Source organism: Amblyomma maculatum, chromosome 4 (genome assembly GCF_055883805.1).
Source record: "Amblyomma maculatum isolate TAMU_Amacu chromosome 4, ASM5588380v1, whole genome shotgun sequence".
NCBI lineage: Eukaryota > Metazoa > Arthropoda > Arachnida > Ixodida > Ixodidae > Amblyomma > Amblyomma maculatum.
Window position 1 is genome coordinate 108,520,645 of NC_139347.1, and position 11,304 is coordinate 108,531,948.

The window sequence follows — 11,304 nt, forward strand, 5'->3', positions numbered from 1 at the left end:
CATCCATACATCACAACTGGAAAGACCATAGTACGAGTTATACGGATCTTGGTTGACAGACTAATCTCTCTGCTCTTTACTAGGAGGTCAAGGCTAACCATGGCTCTCTTTCCCAGAAACAGGCGTCTCCTAATTTCATGGCTGCAGTCTCCTTCCGGGGTAATCTTGGAGCCCAAGAAGAGAAAATCTGTCACTGCTTCCACTTCTCGTCCCTTGATGCTCCAGGACTTGATAGGGCAAGACGCCATGATCTTTGTCTTTTTAATGTTCAGTTTAAGCCCAAACTTCTCACTGTCTTCTTGTACGCGCATCAGAAGTCTCTTGAGTTCCACTTCACTTTCTGCCATTAAAGTGGTATCATCTGCATACCTAAGGTGGTTGATACGTTTTCCAGCAATCTTCACTCCAGCTGAAAACTCGTCCAGACCGGCCTTCCTCATGATGCACTCTGCATACAGGTTAAATAGGCAGGGCGACAGTATGCAGCCTTGCCTCACTCTTTTCTCAATCGGAAACCAATCAGTAAGACCATGCCCAATTCTGACTGTGGCCTCTTGCCCTTCATACAGGTTCCTGAGGAGACAGATGAGGTAAATTGGAACTCCCATCTCTTGGAGAGCTTGCCACAATCTGCTGTGATCTACGCAGTCAAACGCTTTCGCATAATCATTAAAGCAGAAGTAGATGGGTTTCTGGAGCTCTCTTGCTTTTTCCATGATCCAGCGAAGGTTGTCAATTTGGTCTCTAGTTCCCCTGCCCTTGCGAAACCCAGCTTACAGCATGATTTTATTCCATTAGCATAAATGCTAGGCTTTCAACTTTTGCTTTAGTGATACGCAGGACCTTTTCCTCACTGATACCCTACCGGTTACGTGTAACAAAGTGAAATTTTCCTTAAGCCTTCATATCAACCGTTCCTATTTTTGTTTTGTTTTTTCCATGAACTTCAAAACGTATACGCACATGGGCGGGGCGCAGAAGTGCGCTATAGGGCTTCATGCTCTGGAAAATATTTAAAGGGAAAAATAGGATGTTCTGATGTCAATTGCCGCTTTTGCTTTTAGCATAACGTCTGTGATTGGGTCCCTCCTTGTTCGGTGAGGTGAATTATTATTTAAATGGTTTCTTAGCAGCATATTTATTTCTCTAAATACAGTGCGACAGGAGTTAGGATGTGCTACCGCAGAAAAAGAAAATTGAAGCTAAGTTTGAATACTTGCTGCCGAAAATGATATCGTGTATTTCTTTTTTGCAGGGCTATCGATTTCGACCGACATTCCGAGTTACCGACATTCTAGTGCAAATTAGGAAGAAGAAATGGACATGGGCAGGACATGTAGTGCGAAGAGAGGATAACCGATGGTCGCTGAGGGTAACAAACTGGATTCCAAGGGAAGGAAAGCGTAGCAGGGGGCGGCAGTAAGTTAGGTGGGCGGACGAGATTAAGAAGTTCGCAGGGGTCAAGTGGATGCAGCTAGCACAGAACCGGGTTAAGTGGAGAAATATGGGAGAGGCCTTCGCCCTGCAGTGAGTATAATCAGGCTGATGATGATGATGACGATGATGATGATGATGATGATCGATTTCGAGATTCATTAGGTTCTTATTACTTGCTGTTTCTTGATACAGCGCATATCAAAAGAAACAACGTGAAACGTACGTCCACTAGTGTGCTCGGTTACATCCACGACGGAGCAAAAGAAACAGAATGATGATCAAGGAAAAATTTGCGCCGAACGTGTCCTGAGCTTTTATCGCGATCTTATTCGCCCTATTCAAACTGTCTACTCAGCATTTGACGACGAAGCACACGATTCGGTCGACAGCGCATGCCGCCCATAGCCACCGCTAACGATGTTTCGCAAGAAGCATCCACAGCATTGTTTTTCGCCATGCTTTGATGTCATGTACTTTATGCTCTATTTAAGACGTGGTCGTAAGCGTTCTTGTAGAAGATGTAACATTCACGAGTGTTTCAAGACTCAAAAACCCTCTTGTCACTTTTCACCCTGGACCAATCAAAAGTACAGATCCAATCTGACACTTTTTATGCATATATATGCTTTTTATTTTTACTTCGGTAATCACAAAATTAGTAATGTCATCTATTTAGGGGAAAGTTAGTTGAATACAAACTAGAAGGAAAAACAACATGCCGATGGTGGGAACCGAACCCACGACCTCCGAATATCACGTCCGGTGCTCTTCCAACTGAGCTACATCGGCCGTTCTCCCACCAGTACAGAACGTTCCACGTCCACCGCTATGGTTGAGGGTGGCGCTGGTGAACACTCTCAAGGTTCGTATACAGAAAACATTAATACCTTAGAAAGTAGCAGGTGGGACAGCGGCCTATGTAACTGTTCAGTTGCCACCACACTCATGAAGACAGTTACACCCTCTCGCCAAGCTCTGCTACCAACTCCAAGATCACCGCATTTCACTGAGCGCCCAGCCGCCGCCAAAGCATCCAGAACAACAACAGGAGATCCCACACCAGATAACCAGACCTGCCCATCATAAAACCGCCCGTCCCTACTACCGAGACCCGCTGTGCAAGGCGGTACGTCACCGGTTTCCACGTCGACGAGGCCCCGATCACGTATGGGTACAGTCTCAGCTGCAACGCTTGGATCCCAGTAAGCTTCATCCACCATGCAGGACATCAGAAATGACGTCAACACGCCCACTCCAAGAGACTCAGCAGGACACCAGCAACCTCCTTTCAATGAAAACGACTACCCAGAGAGCGCCACTACACCTAAACAAAGGTATGACCTCAGACGACGCTGTGGCTCTGCCCAGCGGATTAAGCGGGACTGACTGGCTGACCGAGCTCGCCCGCAAACTGCTCCCTTCTCAGATGGTGCCACGCACTCCAAACATTTCTTAAAAGTAAGAAAAAGTATAGACAAATGATTCAGGCACCAGTTCCATGTAAAAGCCCTTGAGATTTATCTCCAATCAAATATGGTACCGAAAGGCGTTTCTTTTGATTTAACTCCGTCAAATGGACAACGTTTCAAATCCCCATAAATTGGCATGAAGCCAACAACTTCACAATGCATCACTTAACCTTTTCAAAATACCCATAGATCACTGCGAGGAGGCGTTGGTATCACTGAGTCAGGAGGAGGGGTGGGTTCGTCACAACATGACACTATCAACAACTGAGGCCAATGAGCTTGAGGTCTTCCAGTCCAGGCGAAGTACAGAAATTTGGATAAGAAGTTTGAGAAATACAAAAAGACAACGTTCCTTTTTATATATACCTCAGGAATGACGCGTCACCACAACCGAGTAATAGCATAAATCAAACTAATCATAAAACAAAGGATTCACGAACCCACCTAAACCATTCTAACCAAACACCTGACAGACCACGCTTTCAGCACAACATTATTAACCTCTCGAACGCAATACTTGCCCCATAAGAAAACGCACTCCTATCCCTTGGATTAAAATTCTGCCCAAATATAGGACGATATGACGAATACAAATTACTTAAGGATCTGCACAAATTTTTGTTAACCCTAAGACTACAGGAACATTTTTTCGAAAAACTTAGTAGTGTAGCCGCTCGAAGGGACGACGCGTACAGCAGTACGGTTAGTGCAAGAATGGCCACGTTTATTGCCAGCACAGTTTATAAAGGCACGAACACGCGTGCTGTCTCTACTGCGCATCACTGATACGCATCGGCGCTGATAACAGTCACTACACGTGTCCGATACATCCTCCCTTGGGACGAACAAAAATTACACACTTGTTAAAAGATAACCAGCGATCACAACTATGGCACTTGATTGAATTGTTCGTCATAGTGTAACTTCTTTGGGGGCCGGGTGCTACGAGTTGACCTTCTCACAGGGGGTGGCGATGGGATGCTCGGCGGAGAATCACGGCCACTTGCTGGTAGCGTCGATCCCACGCCGTTTTGTGAAGAGACTCCCGAGGCTGTTGTGTCCGGGACTGGGAGCCTGTGCAACTTTCCTCGTCGTCATCGCTTTCACTACTGCTATACCGCTCCTTTGTCGTAATCAGATGCCGGCGGTTTCGCCGCAACGTGCGATGATCTTGGGTTTTTACCAGGTATGATCGTGGAGCGCTTTCGGCAACGACCTTCGCCTTGCGTGGCCAACCCGCAGCATCCTGAAGCCGTACTGTTGCGCCTACGGGTATTACCGCCAAAGGCTTTCCAGTCCTGGCTTGGCGGTGTTTCCTCACTTTGCGGCGGGATACCCTGCCGAAGTCAGGAAGGTTAGAACGAAGGTGCCTTCTCTGAAGGAGCTCACCCGGAGAATGGCCATCTTCGAGTGGTGTAGAGCGGTATGCTAGGAGACCGAGGCAGAAGTCCTCCCTCGCCTCGATGGTCTTTTTCAGGATACGCTTGACAACCTGCACACCCTTTTCAGCCAAGCCGTTGGACTGCGGATAACGGGGACTCGAGGTTATGTGATGAAAGTCGTAAGTTTTAGCAAACAGGGCAAATTCGCGGCTCGAGAACTGGGGTCCGTTATCCGTACAGACTTCCATTGGTACACCATACCTGGCGACCATGGCACTAAGGGCTGCAATCGTGGTTTCCGCGGTTGTGTCTTCTAGAATGTCGACCTCAGGAAAATTGGAAAAGGCCTCATAAGCAACCACGTACGACTTGCCCGCATACGAAAAGATGTCCACTCCAGCCCTGTACCAAGCACATTTCGGAACTAGTCGCATCAGAAGTAGTTCCTGTGGCTGTCTGTACGCGTATTTCCTGCACGTTGCGCAGCTTTCTACACTGGTAGCAATGTCTCCATTCATAACAGGCCAAAATACGAGTTTTCGCGCCCTCTCCTTGCACTTTTGCAACCCGAGGTGACCCGCATGAATCCTTTCCAGCATGAGTCGTCGCATACTCTTCGGAATTACAACTTTTGCACCCTTTAGTACAACTGCATTAACGACAGATAGTTCTTTCGAAAATGGCTTGAGTTCACCTGTCACCGGCTGCCCGCTCACCAAGCATGCAATCACTGTCTGCAGGTAGGCATCTCGACAAGTTTCCAGCTGCAGTGACCGTTGTGTTCCGGGGGTGACTATGTAGCCCAAGGACTGCACCGCATGAACCTCAACATCATTTGTTGTGCGTACTTGGTCTTCGCCCTGTTCCACCGTTGACCGTGACAACATGTCAGCGAGCAGCAGCTGCTTTCCTGGAATGTACTCCAAGATAAAGTCATATTTTAGCAAACGCAAAAAGAAGCGTTGCACTCGCGGTGGCATGTCAGCAATTTCTTTCCGTGCTATCGCCACCAGCGGCTTGTGATCAGTTTTGATAAGCACCTTTCTTCCGTACACAAACTCGCGAAACCTTTCGCAGCCAAAACATATTCCAAGCGCTTCTTTTTCGATTTGTGCATAGTTCTTTTCCGCTTGCGTTAAGACACGAGTTGCGTACGCTACAGGCCTCCATTCACCGTTGTAGTCTTGCAGTAACGCTGCACCAACACCATCCTTCGATGCATCGCAACTAATCTTAGTTTGTCTCTGCGGATCAAAGATTGCAAGTAGGGGGCGGTGGTCAAGATTTGAGTTAAGTTTTTCCACTCCAGCGCATGATTTTCGGTCCATTGGAACTCTGACCGAGATTTGACAAGCTCACGCAAAAGAGTTGTTCGCTCGGACAATTGTGGGACAAATTTGCTGAAATAGTTAACCACACCCAACATTCGCTGGATGTCATTCTTGGACGTTGGTGTTGGCATTTTCACCAAGCTTTTGATTAGCTTTGGGTCAGGCGATATTCCGTTTCGGCTTATGACATCACCAAAGAATTTCACTTCATTCAACCCAAATTTACATTTCTGGGCGTTAAAAGTTAAGCCTGCTTTCTCGGCAGCCTTAAGCACTGCTATCAACCGCTCATCGTGTTCTTGCTTACTGGAACCCCATAATAAAATATCGTCAACATATATCAGTACGCCCGGTAAGCCGTCAAATACTTGACTCATGCTTTGTTGAATTACTTCCGGTGCGGAAGAGATGCCGAAGGGCAAACGGAGAAAGCGGTATCTCCCAAACGGTGAAGAAAAAGTGCAGATTTTAGAAGTCCGCTCATCGAGCGGTATCTGATGATAGCCAGAGTTTGCGTCAAGACAGCTGAAGTACTTTGCATTGGTTAAACGGGCTTCCAAATCATCTCGCCTAGGAAGCGGGAAATGCTGCCGCTTTATGTACTTGTTGATAGCTCTGGGATCCATGCAAACCCGTATCGCGCCATCTTTTTTGCCAACACTAAAGGGCTGACCCAGTCAGTAGGTTCATTCACCCTGACAATTATACCAGCACGTACCATTTTTTCAAGTTCCTTCTTAAGGGGTTCTTCTAGCGCCACTGGAACTCGTCGAGCTGGTTGCACTACAGGAACCACATCAGATGAAAGGACCATGCTGTACGCCTGCTTTAAACAACCGAGGCCATGAAAAACGTGCCTGAAATTGTTTAGAAGGGCGTCGTATGGAGTCTTGTCTATGGCACATACTTTACGCTTAACTAGCCCCAGAGCTTCACTTGCTTCTAGTTTGAGTATGGCCTGCCGTTCGTTTTTCACCACAAAAAACTTCAGTGTAGCGGACTTGTTCGCTTGGTGTACTTCTAGCGTACATGTTCCAAAACACGTTATAGTGCCACCGTTATACGCCCGCAGGACCTAATTAGTCGGCTTCAGCTCTTCTGCTCCCCGCAGTTTTTTGTAAACGGACATGGGAAGCAGGCTTGCCTGCGATCCGGTGTCTACTTTAAATCTGACCTCGCAGTTGCGAACTTGAGCCTTGACCATCCAATCCCTTTCTCGTCTTGCGGTGGTGACCTCTAGAATGTCAAAGTCCTCGTCTTCCAGTTCCCTTACTTCGCTCACCCTTGCTGACGCACAGGCACTTGCAAAATGGTTCGCCTTGTGACACAAGCGACACTTCTTTCCGAAGGCTTGGCATTGTTTGGGCTTGTGCCAGCGGTAGCACTTACTACAGTGAAAAGATGCTTTAATTTCTTTCCGCTCATTTGCAGGAGCCGGGCGCTTCGAAATCGTGTCGACACCTTCGTCCCCTTTTCGCCATATTTCGTTCCGCTGGGCTACCGTTTCTGCTGCTCTGCACATTTCTTCTGCTTTTTGCAAAGTCAGTTGGTTATCTCGAAGCATTTTCTCGCGTAGTCGATGATTTAGCGTACCGAACACTATCTGGTCCCTTATCATCGATTCTTGCGACGTGCCAAAGTTACACTGTGCTGCTTGCTTTTTCAGGCCGCGAATAAACCTTTCAAATGGTTCGCCCTCCGCTTGCTTTCTTGAACGGAATACGTATCTCTCATGCACTTCGTTGCTAACTTCGGTACAATAGGCATCAAATTTTCTCACCACGGTGCTGTAGTCCTTTTCTTCATTCAACTCGAACTGGAAGTTGTTGAAGACGTCCAAAGCGTCGTCGCCCGCAACGCTCAACAGGAGTGCTGCCTTGGCTGCTTCTGTTTTTGGCTGGTCCGTAGGTGCCGTCGCCTGCAGATATAACTCAAACTTCTGCTTAAAACACTTCCAATTTTCTGCTACATTACCAGTCAGCCGCAAAGGCTCCGGTGTCTTCAGCAGGGCCGTGGCGCACCGAACTCGGGAACGATTTCCTTCAGGCCTCAAAGGGCCACTTCTGACACCATGTAGCCGCTCGAAGGGACGACGCGTACAGCAGCACGGTTAGTGCAAGAATGGCCACGTTTATTGCCAGCACAGTTTATAAAGGCACGAACACGCGCGCTGTCTCTACTGCGCATCACTGATACGCATCGGCGCTGATAACAGTCACTACACGTGTCCGATACAAGTAGCAATTCTGTCTCACTTCCCCGGTCTCAGAGACAGTGGACCTCTAGATCATGAAAGGGAAAAAACATCTGGACCTGTACATAAAAGCTGTACAGCAGGGCATCCCTCGCGCTTTCGAGACGTACAAAGCCGGAGCCTCTAATATTTCGAAGAACGTAATGCCTTATTATCCCTTAGCCAGCGAACGGACATCGTCATCAAACCTGCCGATAAAATTGGGGGTATAGTAATTTTAAACAAAGACGAGTACTTTAACGAAGGATATCGCCAACTCAACAACTCCAATTTCTATAAATTATTCCCATCAGATCGCACGACAGAACACCAGGAAATTGCAACACAAACCCTAAGGCAGCTCACCGAGATAGGGGAATTACCACCACGAGTAAGTAAGGCACTAGAGGAATAAATCCATCCCCAGGGCGTTTCTACATGCTCCCGAAAGTGCACGAAGAAAATGACCCCGGTCGACCAATCGTATCCGGCATTGGCACGCTCACAGGCCCTATATTTAATAACTACATCGATTTTATCATCAAACATATCCCTCCAAAATATACATCGCACATCAGTTCAGTTCAGTTCAGGCGTTCAGTCGTGTCCGACTCTTCGTGACCGTATGGACCATGTCACGCCACGCTTTCCGGTCTCTCACTATCTTCTTAACATCACATAGCTTCATCTGCAATGCCTCGAGAATGCCATCTAACCATCGCGTTCGCTGCCTACCCCTTCTCCGGCGACCCTCAACCTTTCCCAACATCAAATCTTTCTCCAGCGACTCCTCTCTTCTCATCAGATGACCAAAGTAGCTGAGCTTTAACTTTAGAATTTGACCCTCCAATGAGCAGTCAGGGTTTATGGTCGACAATATCGACTGATTTGATCTTCTGGCAGTCCAAGGAACTCTTAAGAGTCTTCGCCAGCACCACAATTCAAACGCGTCAATTCTTCGGCGGTCAGCCTTTTTCACAGTCCAACTCTCGCATCCATACATCACAACTGGAAAGACCATAGCACGGGTTATACGGATCTTGGTTGGCAGACTAATGTCTCTGCTCTTTACTATGCGGTCAAGGCTAACCATTGCTCTCTTTCCCAGAAGCAGGCGTCTCCTAATTTCATGGCTGCAGTCTCCTTCCGAGGTAATCTTGGCGCCCAAGAACAGAAAATCTGTCACAGCTTCCACTTCTTGTCCATTGATGCTCCAGGACTTGATAGGGCAAGACGCCATGATCTTCGTCTTTTTAATGTTCAGGCACCAAACATCGCACATACACGACACTAATCCCTTCCTGAAAGAATTATCTAAACGTACAGTCCCCAAAAGTTTTCTTTTAATGACCCTTGACGTGGTGTCCCTATACACGAACATTCCGCACGAGGACGGGATCAAAACTCTAATCACATCATATGAAAAGCGCCAAGCCCGAAACTCCCCAAACCCAACCGCCATCGCGTCACTCGCTAATCTTGTTCTAAAACTCAGTTCCTTCAAATTCAATAACTTGTATTACCTACAAACCCCTAGTACAACCATGTGAACGAAAATGGCGCAAAACATATTCATGAACCACATTGAATCGGACTTCCTACGTTCGTACCCAAAAAAATACGGCTCTTCCAGCGCTTTCTAGACGATTTATTTATCATCATCATCATCATCATCAGCCTGATTATACCCACTGCAGGGCGAAGGCCTCTCCCATATTTCTCATCTTAACCCGGTTCTGTGCTAGCTGCATCCACTTGACCCCTGCGAACTTCTTAATCTCATCCGCCCACCTAACTTTCTGCCGCCCCCTGCTACGCTTTCCTTCCCTTGGAATCCAGTTTGTCAGCCTCAGCGACCATCAGTTATCCTCTCTTCGCACTACATGTCCTGCCCATGTCCATTTCTTCTTCTTAATTTCTACTAGAATGTCGGTAACTTGAGTTATTTATTTATCATATGGACAGAAAACGAGCACGAACTAATCCAATTCATTACCTCATTTACCAAAATACATCCTAACATCTCATTCACACATTCCTACTCCTCCACTCAAATTAACTTCCTGGACGTATTATTTCAATTTGAAGAGGGTGCACCAATCACCAATGTCTACAGAAAAGCCACGGACAGAGAATGCCTTAATTTTAAAAGCAGCTACCCGCGCCACTACCAAACATAAATTCATTACTCTCAGGCAATAAGATTCAAACAAATCTGCTCACGATCAGAAAATTTTGCTGACAATTCCACCCGCATGCGGGAGATTTTGAAACACCCACACTATCCGCCCCTTATTATTGAGGATGCCATTCGAAAAGCGGGTTTATTTGATCGCAATGGAACGTTTGTAGAAGGCGGGCCGGCAGCACAAAATGATAACCGCTAAAATTTGATCTTAACATTCGCAAACAACCTCCCGAACATCAACAAAAAACTAAAAAAAGAACGCTGTAACATCATTGAACAAAGTGATCGCCTCTCAAAAAAATTGTTCCTGTCGTTCCGCGGGTTACATCAGTCCACCAAAAAATTTACAAATTTATGTACTCCACTCTACTGTCGATAAAGCATATCATGTGGGTTGCTTGCCGTGCGGAAAGAATAGATGCGAATTTTGCAAACATATGCAAACAACGACCACGGCAAAGAACACACACTCTGATGTTAAACACTTCACTCGCGGAAACTTGAATTGTGACTCCAGGAATGTGGTATTACATGCTCGAGTGTGGCAAGTGTCAAATGCAATACATAGGGAAGACCGAGAAACCCTTCCGAATTGGATGCAGCAACCATCGCGCGCACACTAAATCTCTCCCCCACCTTACCCAGTCCAAACACCTTCAACAGAAAAGTCATAAATTCGACAAACTCAAAATTATCCTGCTCCAGAGCGGCTTCCATAGTAACCGCGAATGGGAATAACGAGAATCGTACTTTATTGTTAAATTTAATGCCCTACATGCAGATATAAATAAGAGCCCTGGTATCTTTTCTCCACTTCAAAGTTCAGTTACCCCCTAAATTTCTCCCTCAAACTCACCCAAACTGCCAAGTCAAGCTTACTGCCAGTAGCTCGAAGGAATGTCAGCCCCCCCCCCCCCCCATACACACAATGAAGGCCACACAACTCTGCTTTGGTAGCCTGTGGTGATACCTATTACCCTATTACTGTGCTTCCTTCCATGTGCCGTCTTCCATCGTTGTTTTTTTAACTCCCCACCTGCACTTTTTGTCACTCCCCACTTGCACCTGCTTTTTACCCAAACCACCACTACAATACCATCGTAATTCCCTCCTGCTAAGTCCTCTCTCCCTCTCTGCCTCCTTATTAAGGCCAGCGCCTGGTCCAAACGTTGAGTCCAATATGTTTCTTTAAATGGGGCCACTTCGCTCTCTCTCTCTCTCTCTCTCTATATATATATATATATATATATATATATGTATGCAT

The 11,304-nt window shown here is 46.7% G+C and overlaps 1 non-coding gene across 1 annotated transcript; it reads right to left on the minus strand.

Annotated features, from left to right (window-relative positions):
* Positions 1-2,153: 2,153 nt before the first annotated feature.
* TRNAS-UGA (transfer RNA serine (anticodon UGA)) lies at positions 2,154-2,226 on the minus strand. The gene has a single exon. It is a non-coding gene; the product is annotated as a tRNA-Ser (tRNA).
* Positions 2,227-11,304: the final 9,078 nt, after the last annotated feature.